The sequence below is a fragment of the Eucyclogobius newberryi genome, unplaced genomic scaffold (assembly GCF_026437365.1).
Source record: "Eucyclogobius newberryi isolate DKJ021-1_F unplaced genomic scaffold, fEucNew1.0.hap1 SCAF_7, whole genome shotgun sequence".
Taxonomy (NCBI): domain Eukaryota; kingdom Metazoa; phylum Chordata; class Actinopteri; order Gobiiformes; family Gobiidae; genus Eucyclogobius; species Eucyclogobius newberryi.
The window spans coordinates 8,471,883-8,485,347 of NW_027316389.1; the positions used below are offsets into that span (position 1 = coordinate 8,471,883).

The 13,465-nt window shown below is 43.5% G+C and overlaps 1 protein-coding gene across 1 annotated transcript in view; it reads left to right on the plus strand.

The window, feature by feature from the left end:
- Positions 1–5,507: 5,507 nt before the first annotated feature.
- The window catches only part of syt12 (synaptotagmin XII), a 47,347-nt gene continuing 39,389 nt past the window's right edge, over positions 5,508–13,465 (plus strand). Inside the window, exon 1 of the mRNA XM_072435040.1 lies at positions 5,508–5,733. The gene's annotated coding sequence lies outside the window, so the exon portion shown is untranslated. The remainder of the gene's footprint in view (positions 5,734–13,465) is intronic.

Below are 13,465 nucleotides of genomic sequence, written 5' to 3' on the forward strand. Positions count from 1 at the left end.
ATCCATCCATCCATCCATCCATCCATCTTCTGCCGCTTTATCCGGGGCCGGGTCGCGGGGGCAGCAGTCTGAGCAGGGACTCCCAGACTTCCTTCTCCCCAGACACTTCCTCTAACTCCTCCGGGGGGATCCCGAGGCGTTCCCAGGCCAGCCGAGAGACATAGTCTCTCCAGCGTGTCCTGGGTCTTCCCCGGGGCCTCTTCCCGGTGGGACATGCCTGAAACACCTCCCGAGGGAGGCGCCCAGGAGGCATCCGGAACAGATGCCCGAGCCACCTCAGCTGGCTCCTCTCAACGTGGAGGAGCAGCGGCTCTACTCCGAGCTCCCCCCGTGTGGCCGAGCTCCTCACCTTATCTCTAAGGGAGCGCCCAGCCACACGGCGGAGGAAACTCATTTCGACCGCTTGTATCCGCGATCTTGTTCTTTCGGTCACTACCCAAAGCTCATGACCATAGGTGAGGGTAGGAACGTAGACCGACCGGTAAATAGAGAGCTTTGCCTTTCGGCTCAGCTCCCTCTTTACCACAACGGTCCGATGCAGCGACTGCATCACTGCAGCCGCTGCACCGATCCGCCTGTCGATCTCACGCTCCATCCTTCCCTCACTCGTGAACAAGACCCCGAGATACTTGAACTCCTCCACTTGGGGCAAGGACACCCCACCCACCTGGAGAGGGCAAGCCACCTTTTTCCGGTCGAGAACCATGGCCTCGGATTTGGAGGTGCTGATTCTCATCCCAGCCGCTTCACACTCGGCTGCAAACCGTCCCAGTGCATGTTGCAGGTCCGGGTTTGATGGAGCCATCAGGACAACATCGTCTGCAAACAGCAGAGATGAGATCCTGTGGTCCCCAAACCGGACCCCCTCCAACCCCTGACTGCGCCTAGAAATTCTGTCCATAAAAATTATGAACAGAACCGGTGACACAGGGCAGCCCTGGCGGAGTCCAACATGCACTGGGAACAGGTCTGACTTACTGCCGGCAATGCGAACACAGCTCCTGCTCCGGTCATACAGGGACCGGACAGCCCTGAGCAAAGGGCCCCGGACCCCGTACTCCCGGAGCACCCCCCAAAGGACACCCCGAGGGACACGGTCGAAAGCCTTCTCCAGATCCACAAAGCACATGTGGACTGGTTGGGCAAACTCCCATGAACCCTCGAGCACCCGATGGAGGGTATAGAGCTGGTCCAGTGTTCCACGACCGGGACAAAAACCACTCTGCTCCTCCTGAATCCGAGGTTCGACTATCGGTCGGATTCTCCTCTCCAGTACCTTGGAATAGACCTTACCCGGGAGGCTGAGGAGTGTGATCCCTCTGTAGTTGGAACACACCCTCCGGTCCCCCTTCTTAAATAGAGGGACCACCACCCCGGTCTGCCAGTCCAGAGGCACGGTCCCCGAACGCCACGCGATGTTGCAGAGACGTGTCAACCAAGACAGTCCTACAACATCCAGATACTTTAGGTACTCAGGGCGGATCTCATCCACCCCCGGAGCCCTGCCACCGAGGAGTTTGCGAACAACCTCAGTGACTTCAGCTTGGGTGATGGATGAGCCAGCCTCCGAGTCCCCGGTCTCTACTTCCTCTTCGGAAGACGTGACTGAGGGATTAAGGAGATCCTCAAAGTATTCCTTCCACCGTCCGACGACATCCCCAGTCGAGGTCAGCAGGCCTCCACCCGCACCGTAAACGGTGTTTGTGAGACACTGCTTCCCCTTCCTGAGGCGCCGGACGGTTTGCCAGAATTTCTTTGGTGCCGACCGATAGTCTTCCTCCATGGCCTCCCCGAACTCCTCCCAGGCCCGGGTTTTTGCCTCTGCGACAGCACGAGCCGCGGCTCGCTTGGCCTGCCGATACCCGTCGATGACCTCCGGAGACCTACAAGCCAGAGTGGCCAGATAGGCCTCCTTCTTCAGTCTGACGGCATCCCTTACTTCCGGTGTCCACCACCGGGTTCGGGGGTTGCCGCCACGACAGGCACCGGAGACCTTGCGACCACAGCTCCGAGCAGCCGCATCAACAATGGAGGCGGAGAACATGGTCCACTCGGACTCAATGTCCCCAGCCTCCCCCGGGACATGTGAGAAGCTCTCCCGGAGGTGCGAGTTGAATACCCTACTGACAGAGGGCTCCACAAGACGTTCCCAACAGACCCTCACAATGCGCTTGGGTCTGCCAAGTCTGTCCGGCTTCCTCCTCCGCCAGCGGATCCAACTCACCACCAGGTGGTGATCGGTTGACAACTCTGCCCCTCTCTTCACCCGAGTGTCCAAGACACGCGGCCGGAGGTCTGATGACACGACAACAAAGTCGATCATTGACCTCCGGCCTAGGGTGTCCTGGTGCCACGTGCACTGATGGACACCCTTGTGCTTGAACATGGTGTTCGTTATGGACAATCCGTGGCTAGCACAGAAGTCCAATAACTGAACACCGCTCGGGTTCAGATCGGGGAAGCCGTTCTTCCCGATCACCCCTCTCCAGGTGTCACTGTCATTGCCCACGTGGGCGTTGAAGTCCCCCAGTAGAACAACGGAGTCCCCGGTCGGTGCACTGTCCAGTACCCCTCCCAAGGACTCCAAGAAGGCCGGGTACTCTGCACTGCTGTTCGGCCCGTAGGCCGCCACAACAGTGAGAGACCTGTCCCCCACCCGAAGGCGGAGGGACGCGACCCTCTCGTTCACCGGGGTAAACTCCAACACGTGGCGGCTGAGCTGAGGGGCTATCAGCAAGCCCACACCAGCCCGCCGCCTCTCCCCGCGGGCAACACCAGAGAAGTGGAGCGTCCAGCCCCTCTCGAGGAGATGGGTTCCAGAGCCCAAACTGTGCGTGGAGGTGAGGCCGACTATATCTAGTCGGTATCGCTCAACCTCCCGCACAAGCTCAGGCTCTTTCCCCCCCAGCGAGGTGACATTCCATGTCCCCAGAGTTAGTCTCTGTGTCTGGAGATCTGGTCGCCGAGGCCCCTGCCATCGACTGCCGCCCAGATCTCTCTGCACCGGCCCCTTATGGATCCTCCTGCGGGTGGTGGGCCCACGGGAGGGCGGCCCCACGTCGCTCTTTCGGGCTGTGCCCGGCCGGGCCCCGTGGGGTAAGACCCGGCCACCAGGCGCTCGCCATGGAGCACCCATCCCAGGCCTGGCTCCAGGATGGGGCCCCGGTGACGCCGATCCGGGCGACGTGAACTGCCTTGATTGTGTCGTCGTCATAAGAGGCTTCTGAACCGATCTTTGTCTGACCCGTCACCTAGGACCTGTTTGCCTTGGGAGACCCTACCAGGGGCATGAAGCCCCCGACAACATAGCTCCCGGGATCATTCGGGCACTCAAACCCCTCCACCACGTTAAGGTGTCGGTTCAAGGAGGAGTAGGCTGTTGAATCTAATTATATAGTTTAACATAGTATTGTATTAGGCTGTTTCATCTAATAACATAGTTTAACTTCATAGTATTGTATTAGGCTGTTGAACCTAATAATATAGTTTAACTTCATAATATTGCATTAGGCTGTTGGATCTAATAGTATAGATTAACTTCATAGTATTGCATTAGGCTGTTGGATCTAATAGTATAGATTAACTTCATAGTATTGCATTAGGCTGTTGGATCTAATAGTATAGATTAACTTCATAGTATTGTATTAGGCTGTTGAATCTAATTATATAGTTTAACAGTATTGTATTAGGCTGCTTCATCTAATAACATAGTTTAACTTCATAGTATCGCATTAGGCTGTTGAACCTAATAATATAGTTTAACTTCATAGTATTAGGCTGTTGAATCTAATAATATAGTTTAACTTCATAGTATTGTATTAAGCTGTTGAATCTAATTATATATTTTAACTTCATAGTATTGTATTAAGCTGTTGAATCTAATTATATATTTTAACTTCATAGTATTGTATTAAGCTGTTGAATCTAATTATATATTTTAACTTCATAGTATTAGGCTGTTGAACCTAATAATATGGTTTAACTTCATAGTATTAGGCTGTTGAATCTAATAATATAGTTTAACTTCATAGTATTGTATTAAGCTGTTGAATCTAATTATATAGTTTAACTTCATAGTATTAGGCTGTTGAACCTAATAATATAGTTTAACTTCATAGTATTAGGCTGTTGAATCTAATAATATAGTTTAACTTCATAGTATTGTATTAGGCTGTTGAACCTAATAATATAGTTTAACTTCATAGTATTGTATTAGGCTGTTGAACCTAATAATATAGTTTAACTTCATAGTATTAGGCTGTTGAATCTAATAATATAGTTTAACTTCATAGTATTAGGCTGTTGAATCTAATAATATAGTTTAACTTCATAGTATTGTATTAGGCTTTTGAACCTAATAATATAGTTTAACTTCATAATATTGCATTAGGCTGTTGGATCTAATAATATAGTTTAACTTCATAGTATTGCATTAGGCTGTTGGATCTAATAGTATAGATTAACTTCATAGTATTGCATTAGGCTGTTGGATCTAATAGTATAGATTAACTTCATAGTATTGCATTAGGCTGTTGAACCTAATAATATAGTTTAACTTCATAGTATTGTATTAGGCTGTTGAATCTAATTATATAGTTTAACATAGTATTGTATTAGGCTGTTTCATCTAATAACATAGTTTAACTTCATAGTATTGTATTAGGCTGTTGAACCTAATAATATAGTTTAACTTCATAATATTGCATTAGGCTGTTGGATCTAATAGTATAGATTAACTTCATAGTATTGCATTAGGCTGTTGGATCTAATAGTATAGATTAACTTCATAGTATTGCATTAGGCTGTTGGATCTAATAGTATAGATTAACTTCATAGTATTGTATTAGGCTGTTGAACCTAATAATATAGATTAACTTCATAGTATTGCATTAGGCTGTTGGATCTAATAGTATAGATTAACTTCATAGTATTGCATTAGGCTGTTGGATCTAATAGTATAGATTAACTTCATAGTATTGCATTAGGCTGTTGGATCTAATAGTATAGATTAACTTCATAGTATTGTATTAGGCTGTTGGATCTAATTATATAGTATTATCGTGATAAATGACTGTGTGACGTGTGCACTTTGACCTTTACCATCGCTGACGCACTTTCTGAACTTTCTGGCGTCTCCCGGTGCGCGGTGTTGCGTAAGCGCGCGCGCGGAGCGGCATCACCGTCTCCCGCGCACCGCTCCGTCTGCGCAGGACGAGCCGCACCGGAGCCGCAACCGGAACCGGAGCCGAGCGGAGTCGAGTCGTCGCCGTTGTTTAACCGTTACCGTCGGTCCTCTGCCCCGCTTTTTAATTGGCTGGAGATTAATTAAAAGCGCAGTACGTGGCCGCGCGCGGAGGGGAGGGACTTTTTCCTGCGGGGGAGGGACATGCCACTGACCGCGCATTCTCTGACTCCAGCAGCAGCATCAGCACCATCAGCAGCAGCAGCATCAGCACCATCAGCAGCATCAGCAGCGGGACACGAGCACCCGCAGCCTCAACAGCCTCCCCGCACTCGGTCCCCCGCGAGCGGCCGGATGCGCTGAGGAAACGCGGTGGTAGAGCGCGCGCCGACCCGGGTTTTCACCGCGGGGAAAGGGAGCGCGAAGCGGGGCAGCGCGAGAGTCTTTCGGATGGAGAGCGGAGCCTGAAGAAGAGGAGAAGAGTGCTGCTCCTCCTCCTCCCGCTCCTCCTCCTCCTGCTGCTTCCCTACTGCACCAAAAGAAAAGTCCCGGTAAGAAATGCACACTCAGGAGGTTTTGCACGCGCCGACCACCTGCAGCAAAACAAATGTGGCGCATGTTTATCAAGGTTCCGGAGCCTGGTTCGGACCTGGTTTAGACCTGGTTTAGACCTGGTTTGGACCTGGTTCGGACCTGGTTGGGACTTTGTTTGGACCTGGTTTGGACCTGGTTTGGACCTGACTGGTTTAGACCTGGTTTAGACCTGGTTTGGACCTGGTTTAGACCTAATTTAGACCTGGTTCGGACATGGTTGGGACTTGGTTTGGACCTGGTTCGGACATGGTTATGACCTAGTTTAGACCTGGTTTGGACCTGGTTTAGACCTAGTTTAGACCTGGTTTAGACCTGGTTTGGACCTGGTTTAGTCCTGGTTCGGACCTGGTTTGGACATAGTTAAGACCTGGTTCGGACCTGGTTCAGACATAGTTTAGACCTAGTTTAGACCTGGTTTAGACCTGGTTTAGACCTGGTTTGGACCTCGTTCGGACCTGGTTGGGACTTTGTTTGGACCTGGTTTGGACCTGACTGGTTTAGACATGGTTTAGACCTGGTTTGGACCTGGTTTGGACCTAATTTAGACCTGGTTTGGACCTGGTTGGGACTTGGTTTGGACTTGGTTCGAACCTGGTTATGACCTGGTTTGGACCTGGTTTAGACCTAGTTTGGACCTGGTTTAGACCTAGTTTGGACCTGGTTTGGACATAGGTAAGACCTGGTTCGGACCTGGTTCAGACATAGTTTAGACCTGCTTTAGACCTGGTTTAGACCTGGTTTGGACCTGGTTTAGACCTGGTTTGGACATAGTTTAGACCTGGTTTGGACCTGGTTTAGACCTGGTTTGGACCTGGTTTGGACCTGGTCTGGACCTGGCTTAGACCTGATTTGGACCTGGTTTAGTCCTGATTTGGACCTGGTTTAGACCTGGTTTGGACCTGGTTTAGACCTGGTTTAGACCTGGTTTGGACCTGGTTTAGTCCTGGTTTGGACCTGGTTTAGTCCTGGTTTGGACCTGGTTTGGACCTGGTTTAGTCCTGGTTTGGACCTGGTTTGGACCTGGTTTAGTCCTGGTTTGGACCTGGTTTAGTCCTGGTTTGGACCTGGTTTGGACCTGGTTTGGAACAGGTTTGGACGCGGTGGTTGTTGTTCTGCTTTATGGTCGACCTGACTTCCTGTCTGGTTTACTCCTGTTTTCATCAGCTTTGATAACATTTGCCTATCAAGACTTTATTCATGCAACTCCTCATTTCTTTTGTCTTATTTGATCATATAAGAATTAGAAAGCGTGACAAAAAACGATATAAATGTCATTTTTACCCTCATTCAATCGTATTTTTGATTATGTGGAGGACTGGAGGCAGGAGCAGTCGGACTGAAAACATTTTTAGATAAATTGACCACAGGAAGCACGTCGTCTCCTCTAAAGTATCTGATTCAAGCACGTCCTGTTCAAAATATACCACTAGTAGTTTTGTTTCCATGCGCCGGACTGAACTGTAGCTTTAGCCTTGTGTGATTATTGCTCCAATCACTGACTAAAATGTATAAATTAAGTTATATTCTCTATGACACGGGCGTTTCATGAATCCACTCGTAACATTACTAATAATAAGTCTCGTGCTGTGCAACAAGTAACTACAAGGCTATAAACAGTAAGTAAACGGGTGTTTCAAATAATTAGGATTTAATTTTTGACCTGAATAACTGAGTAACCATTAAGTAGATATAATAACTATATATAACTTTACCCCACCCAAAATAACAATATATTTGCAATTTGAGTGTTTGTATGAGCCTCTGAACGCAGCTCGTTTGTTCAGGTCACTCAGACAATTATTAAAGCTTTGAACGAGGAAATCTGTGGCTTTTTATGGCCATTTATTTACATTGTTTTATTTATTTACACCTTTATTGACATGAATCGACGTTGGGGTTGAGTCCGGTCGAGAGAAAAGCACAGAATTATTCACCATCCACACGTACACTTGCCTCTGCACATCACAAACTAAATTGTAGGAGTGAGTTTCGAGTTTAAAGTGCCTATGATGGGTTTCTATGATGTTCTAATTTTGACTTTATTTGGTGTATTTGTACCTGTTGTACATATAAATTGTAGTTTTACACCGATCGAGCAGGAATTTGTGAAGAAAACCTTGAAAAATGTGTAGAAAATGACAGGAAGTGACATCACAACAGGGACACTCGTTCCAGTCAAAGTTTATGCAGAATTTACACAAAGAAACAACTTTTTTGACGCTCTAAACATTAATTCTACAAAATAAAGTCACTTTCGTATATTTTTTATTTGTCAATTAAAAAAAGATTGTGACATTAGATGAGTTTTGGCCCAGTGTTATGTCATCAATTACAAACAGGAAGTGAAATTATAAACCTAAAAAAATGTGCTACTCTGTGATAACATTTTTATAATTTTTTGGCAAAATTCAAAATATATTTATTTATCTTTCCTACATTTTTTGTTCAATGAGTTGTGGGACCTGTAGAGGGCGCTTTAACTCCAATTAACTTCCTTTAAAATAAAACTATTGAAAATTATATGAAGTGACAAATCAGCTGCACAAGTCGAGGGTAGAAACACAATGATAGTACAATATGTAGTGCAATATGTAGTACAATATGTAGTACTGTCTGAGATGGTAAGGAAACCGTGAATCATTATTCTAGAACTAAATATTCCCAACATTAAATAAATTAATAAACTAAATACAATAAAACAAAATAAAATAAAATACAAAAATAAATATATAAATAAAAATGAAAAATAAATACAATAAAATACAAGATACATATAAATACAAAATAATACAAAATTAATAAATAAACAAAATAAATTGGAGTTGAATGGAGATCCAGTCGTTTCAAATGTTCAGCTTTTACGCGCACAGAAACTGCCAAGAAGCTCCTCAAGTTTTTTTTTTGCGTGTCCTTTTTGCGTGTCCCTTTTGTGTGTCTCTTTTGCATGTTTTTTTGCGTGTCCCTTTTACGTGTCCCTTTTGCATGTCCCTTTTACGTGTCCCTTTTACGTGTCCCTATTACGTGTCCCTTTTGCGTGTCCCTTTTACGTGTCCCTTTTACGTGTCCCTTTTACGTGTCCCTATTACGTGTCCCTATTACGTGTCCCTTTTGCGTGTCCCTTTTACGTGTCCCTTTTACGTGTCCCTTTTACGTGTCCCTATTACGTGTCCCTTTTACGTGTCCCTTTTACGTGTCCCTTTTACGTGTCCCTTTTACGTGTCCCTTCACGCCTTCAATCCAACAGCGCATCATGGAAATGTGTCCGCTTAAGGTTGCTTAAGCGGACAGGTTTAAGGTTTAGTGCGAGCTCATGGCGCTCGCCTCGTGGCGCTCGCTTCACGGCGCTCGCTTCCCTCTGAAATACGACCCGCTCAAAATCCAATCGCTTCAGCCGCGCTCACGATGATCTCTGCCGTTCGTTTTACTCTTCATCGTTGTCTGCACAGGTCCGCGGCGATATAAAAGATAAGACATAAACACTGTGATTACATCGCTCCATCGTAGATCAGCCCTAAAACTGGGTCGTGGACGTCAAAAATAGTTTGATCGTTATTATTTTTCCTTATTTTCTTGTTTTTGGTGTACATCAGGGCACAGTTTAAGTGCTAATGGAGCTTGTAGTTGTTTAAAATCATATGTTTTAGGGGAAATTATGAAAATGTGGCTTCTAAAATATCACAAAAAACACATCTCGCTCAATCTCTAGGTAAAAAAGTCAAGTTTAATGTCACTTTGAGCAATAATCAAGGCAAAATGATGACATAGCGCGTCTTTAACTCTGTGTAACTAGAATATATACACAATAAATCACAATTGAATATGAATTTGAAAGCAAAGTAATGGCAAAGAGTGCATTTGCTTAAAAAAAAAAAACTAAAATATCCTGTCTCGATAATCTATAAAATCTGCTAATTGATGTTTCGCACAAGCTAGCTCATTGTGTCTCAATGCTAATGCTAATTTTCAGTAAAATATCAAATAAACAATAGGTTAAATCTTAAATCTTATTGTTTGTATGTCAAGATTATTTCATTTTGTTATTTTAATACGTTTTTTGTTGTAATAATGATATTGTTTGGCGAGTCAGTCAAGTTGCAGTTTGTGAAGAAAATTTGACAAATAAAAGTTACATTACAAACAAAATTAAACAGAAAGTTGTGCCGAGTTCATCAGCAGAATCCCTCCTCCTCTGTGATGTCATCAAAAAGCGCAGTTCCATCAAAAATAAAGAGAACATTTTCATACAACTGAAACCTTTTTATGACAGTTTAAACAATCATTTGACGAAATAAATTTGTTTTACGGTGTAATTATTTGTCAAATCATAACTATTGTTATGTGATTTGATATGTATGTCGGCCATATTTGGTCATATTTGCAGGCCACGTTAAACCAGGAAGTGACATTATAAACATCACCAAAATTGCCAAATTGGAGAAAAACAGGGAAAATGTTTGGTAAAATCTGAAACATAATCATGTTGTTTAACTGAAAAGGGTAATCTAATGTGTCATAAGGACTGTAAATATTGTATGCCTCAACAGTAGCATTTTTTTTGGTGAATTAGCATGGGAGATAATGTTAGCATAGCAAGATTAGCTCCACTCAAAACACCCAAATTGACTCACCAGACAAGATCTCTGCAGAAAACCATAACTTCAGGGATGAATTACATCTGTTTACTCGTCTAAAGACAGAAAACAAAGATTTAACATATATTTTCTCAATAAGGCTGAGCAAAATAATATGTCTGTTTGCCGTAACCCGACCGACCCGCTATGAAACTAGCCGACTGAAAAATAAATATCAGCATTTTGTTGAAAAAACTTCAAAATCTTTTATTATTCAATTATTTCGACGACTCACCGACCGGTCTTTCCTGAACCGCCATGTAAAATATTTTTATCACGCTGATAAACTTGTCTTTCATCTCAAAGAACTGATTACGCACCGCAAGTGCGTCTTCATTTTCAGTCCCCCACGTGCATCTGTTACAAAACAGTGCGCGCATTAAAGTTGTCATATTGCCTTAAACAAGTTGGTTAGACCTTGTCGGCGCCACTGACATGTCCATAGTAATGCCAGGCTCTGTCAGGGTGTGAAATTTTACTTACGCAAATGCATTCTGGGATTGAAACACGCCCAGTAGCGTCATCACAACAAACATGGCGGCGCCCGTGTCCCCCGCATGTTCCCCCCGCTCGCCTTTGCTACCACAATAAAGGATAGCGGCGTACAAAAGGTCAATCGAAATATCTTAAAATTGTGAGATTTAGTCTCCTGATCGGGTTGATAGAGACGTTTTCCGTCATTGACTGTTGAAGCCTGACCCCTGGTGGTCACTCCAACTCAAAAAATGACAATATTTGGATCTTTTTTTTTGCCTTCAAAGTAAAAAAAAATAAGAATTTGCCTACCGTCCGACCCAGATGAAAAATGTTGACTCGGGTTACAGCAAACAGACAATTTATTTGGGGTAGCCTAAGAAAGAACTGTTGGCGCGCTCGTTTATGGAAGAAAGGGCAAAAATCAAAACAGTTAAAATGAATCAAATGTTTAATCCCTGTCAGTACAATTCTAATACAGAGATAACAGAGCGCTTACCTTTCTGTCCCAAACGAATGTGATCGACGTATTACACGGACGTTCCGGATCGCGCCCTTTCCCTGTGCGCTCAAACAACTTATACGTTTCGACCGTCATATGAAGGATGACGCCTTCTCTCAGTATTCTTCCACTCGCCGTTCTATCGCACACAGATGTCCTTGGGCTCCTTGGGCTAGGAGTGTGGTCTGTGTGAGGCCAGTTTCAGCACAACTTAGAATGACTAAAATGAATACAATCTAAAGTAAATACAGTTGGTATTCCCTTATTATATCACAGTACAGTTTTAATACAATCTAGTAAAGTTAATATATTTGGTATTACCCTCAGAACCGAGATCACAACATGTGTTTTACCTCGTGTTTTCCATTTCTGCACTCGACCGACTTCTCCGACATCTAGTGCCATCTACGGGCGAATGACTGGAACCGCGCTGAAACGTTATATTTTGACAAGTTACCAACTTTTAACATCAATTAAATGAAAATAATGAATCAAGACAATGTCCAAATGAACAGAATTGAACAGAATTCTGCAGTTAAAACATAAAAAACTGCTATTGCAAGAATTCGCTTCTCAGACAAATCATTCATCAATTCATTTTCACGCCATAAGTAATAGTCATTGTCCGTATTTCATAAAGTGCTTTTACATTAAGGACACAGAGCTCTTCTGGCCTGTGGCTCTAAAGCTGCTCCGTCGTTAACCAACAATGGCCTTCGCTTTAATTTATCACATTTTAATCCTGCAGTGGATGAAGTTGCTTTATGTCGGTCGGGGCACTTGGACTGGAGGGATAAAATGTCAAATCAGGTGAAATGAGACGGGTTTTTTAAAACTGTGAGCAGCAACTTTTCAGTATTTTTACACGGATAGAAACTAGACCGTAATCATTGCGAGAATATATGTTCAATCGATGCTCCAAAAAAGTAACGTAAACCGAGGACAGCGAGTGTTTTTTCACTTTATTGTTGATTTCATGAAGTTGGTCACGTATTTCAGGGAATGATAGCTTTGTTTGACTACGAAACAGAAAGAAAATTTAAGATTGAATTGTTTTTTTGCTCATGGTGTCAATGAACAATCGTTATATTGTCGCGTTTTCTCTCAGAATAATTGTAACACTAAAGTTTAAAAATCCAGTTTCAATCGTGAAATGGCAAAGGCACAACTCATGTAAAAATGTTCTCTGCAAACAACAATATGTGTGTTTTCAGTTGCTAATTTTGTAGTTCGGAATCAGAATCAGAAAAGGTTTATTGTCAATGAACAAAATTCACAAACATAGGAACAACGTAAAACAATGAACAATGAATAAAACCGCATATATAAATTTAAAAAGGGCATGCGTTAAAGAAAAAACATTTAAATCTACTATAGGATACAAATAAACATAGGCTTTCTCTATACACAACGTTTACAGTTAAATTTAAATCTTTAATATATATATATATATATATATATATATTTTTAACATCATTTATATCTTTAATGTGTAATGTGCTTCTTTTATTGGTTCTGAAGTTCATATTTCAATATTCTCTCCAATGTCTACATATACCGTATTTTCTGGAGTATAAGTCGCACCAGCCAAAAAATGCATAAGAAAAACATATATAAGTCGCAAAAGTCACATTTTTTGGGGGAAATTTATTTGATTAAATCCAAAACCAAGAACAGAAATTTGATCTTGAAATGCAGTTTAAAATAATAACAGATGAGAGAACATGGTGAATAAGTGTACATATGCTAATGCTAACATCTTCAGCTACATGACGTATGCTAACGCTAACATCGTCAGCTACATGACGTATGCTAACGCTAACACCTTCAGCTACATGAGGCACAGACAGAACTGTGGTAAGTGTCTGTTATGTTAACGTAACATATTAACAGTTATTCAGATAACTATAGCATAAAGAACATGCTAACACGTTTACCAAAGCATCAGTTTTACCCCAAATCACTAAATCCATTGAATTCTTCTTCCTCTGTGTCACTTCTAAACAACTCTACAAACTCCAGAGGCAGAGGAAGTGCAGATTCTTCTTCTGCGTCACTTAGAGCCTAGAGCGCCCTCCTGTG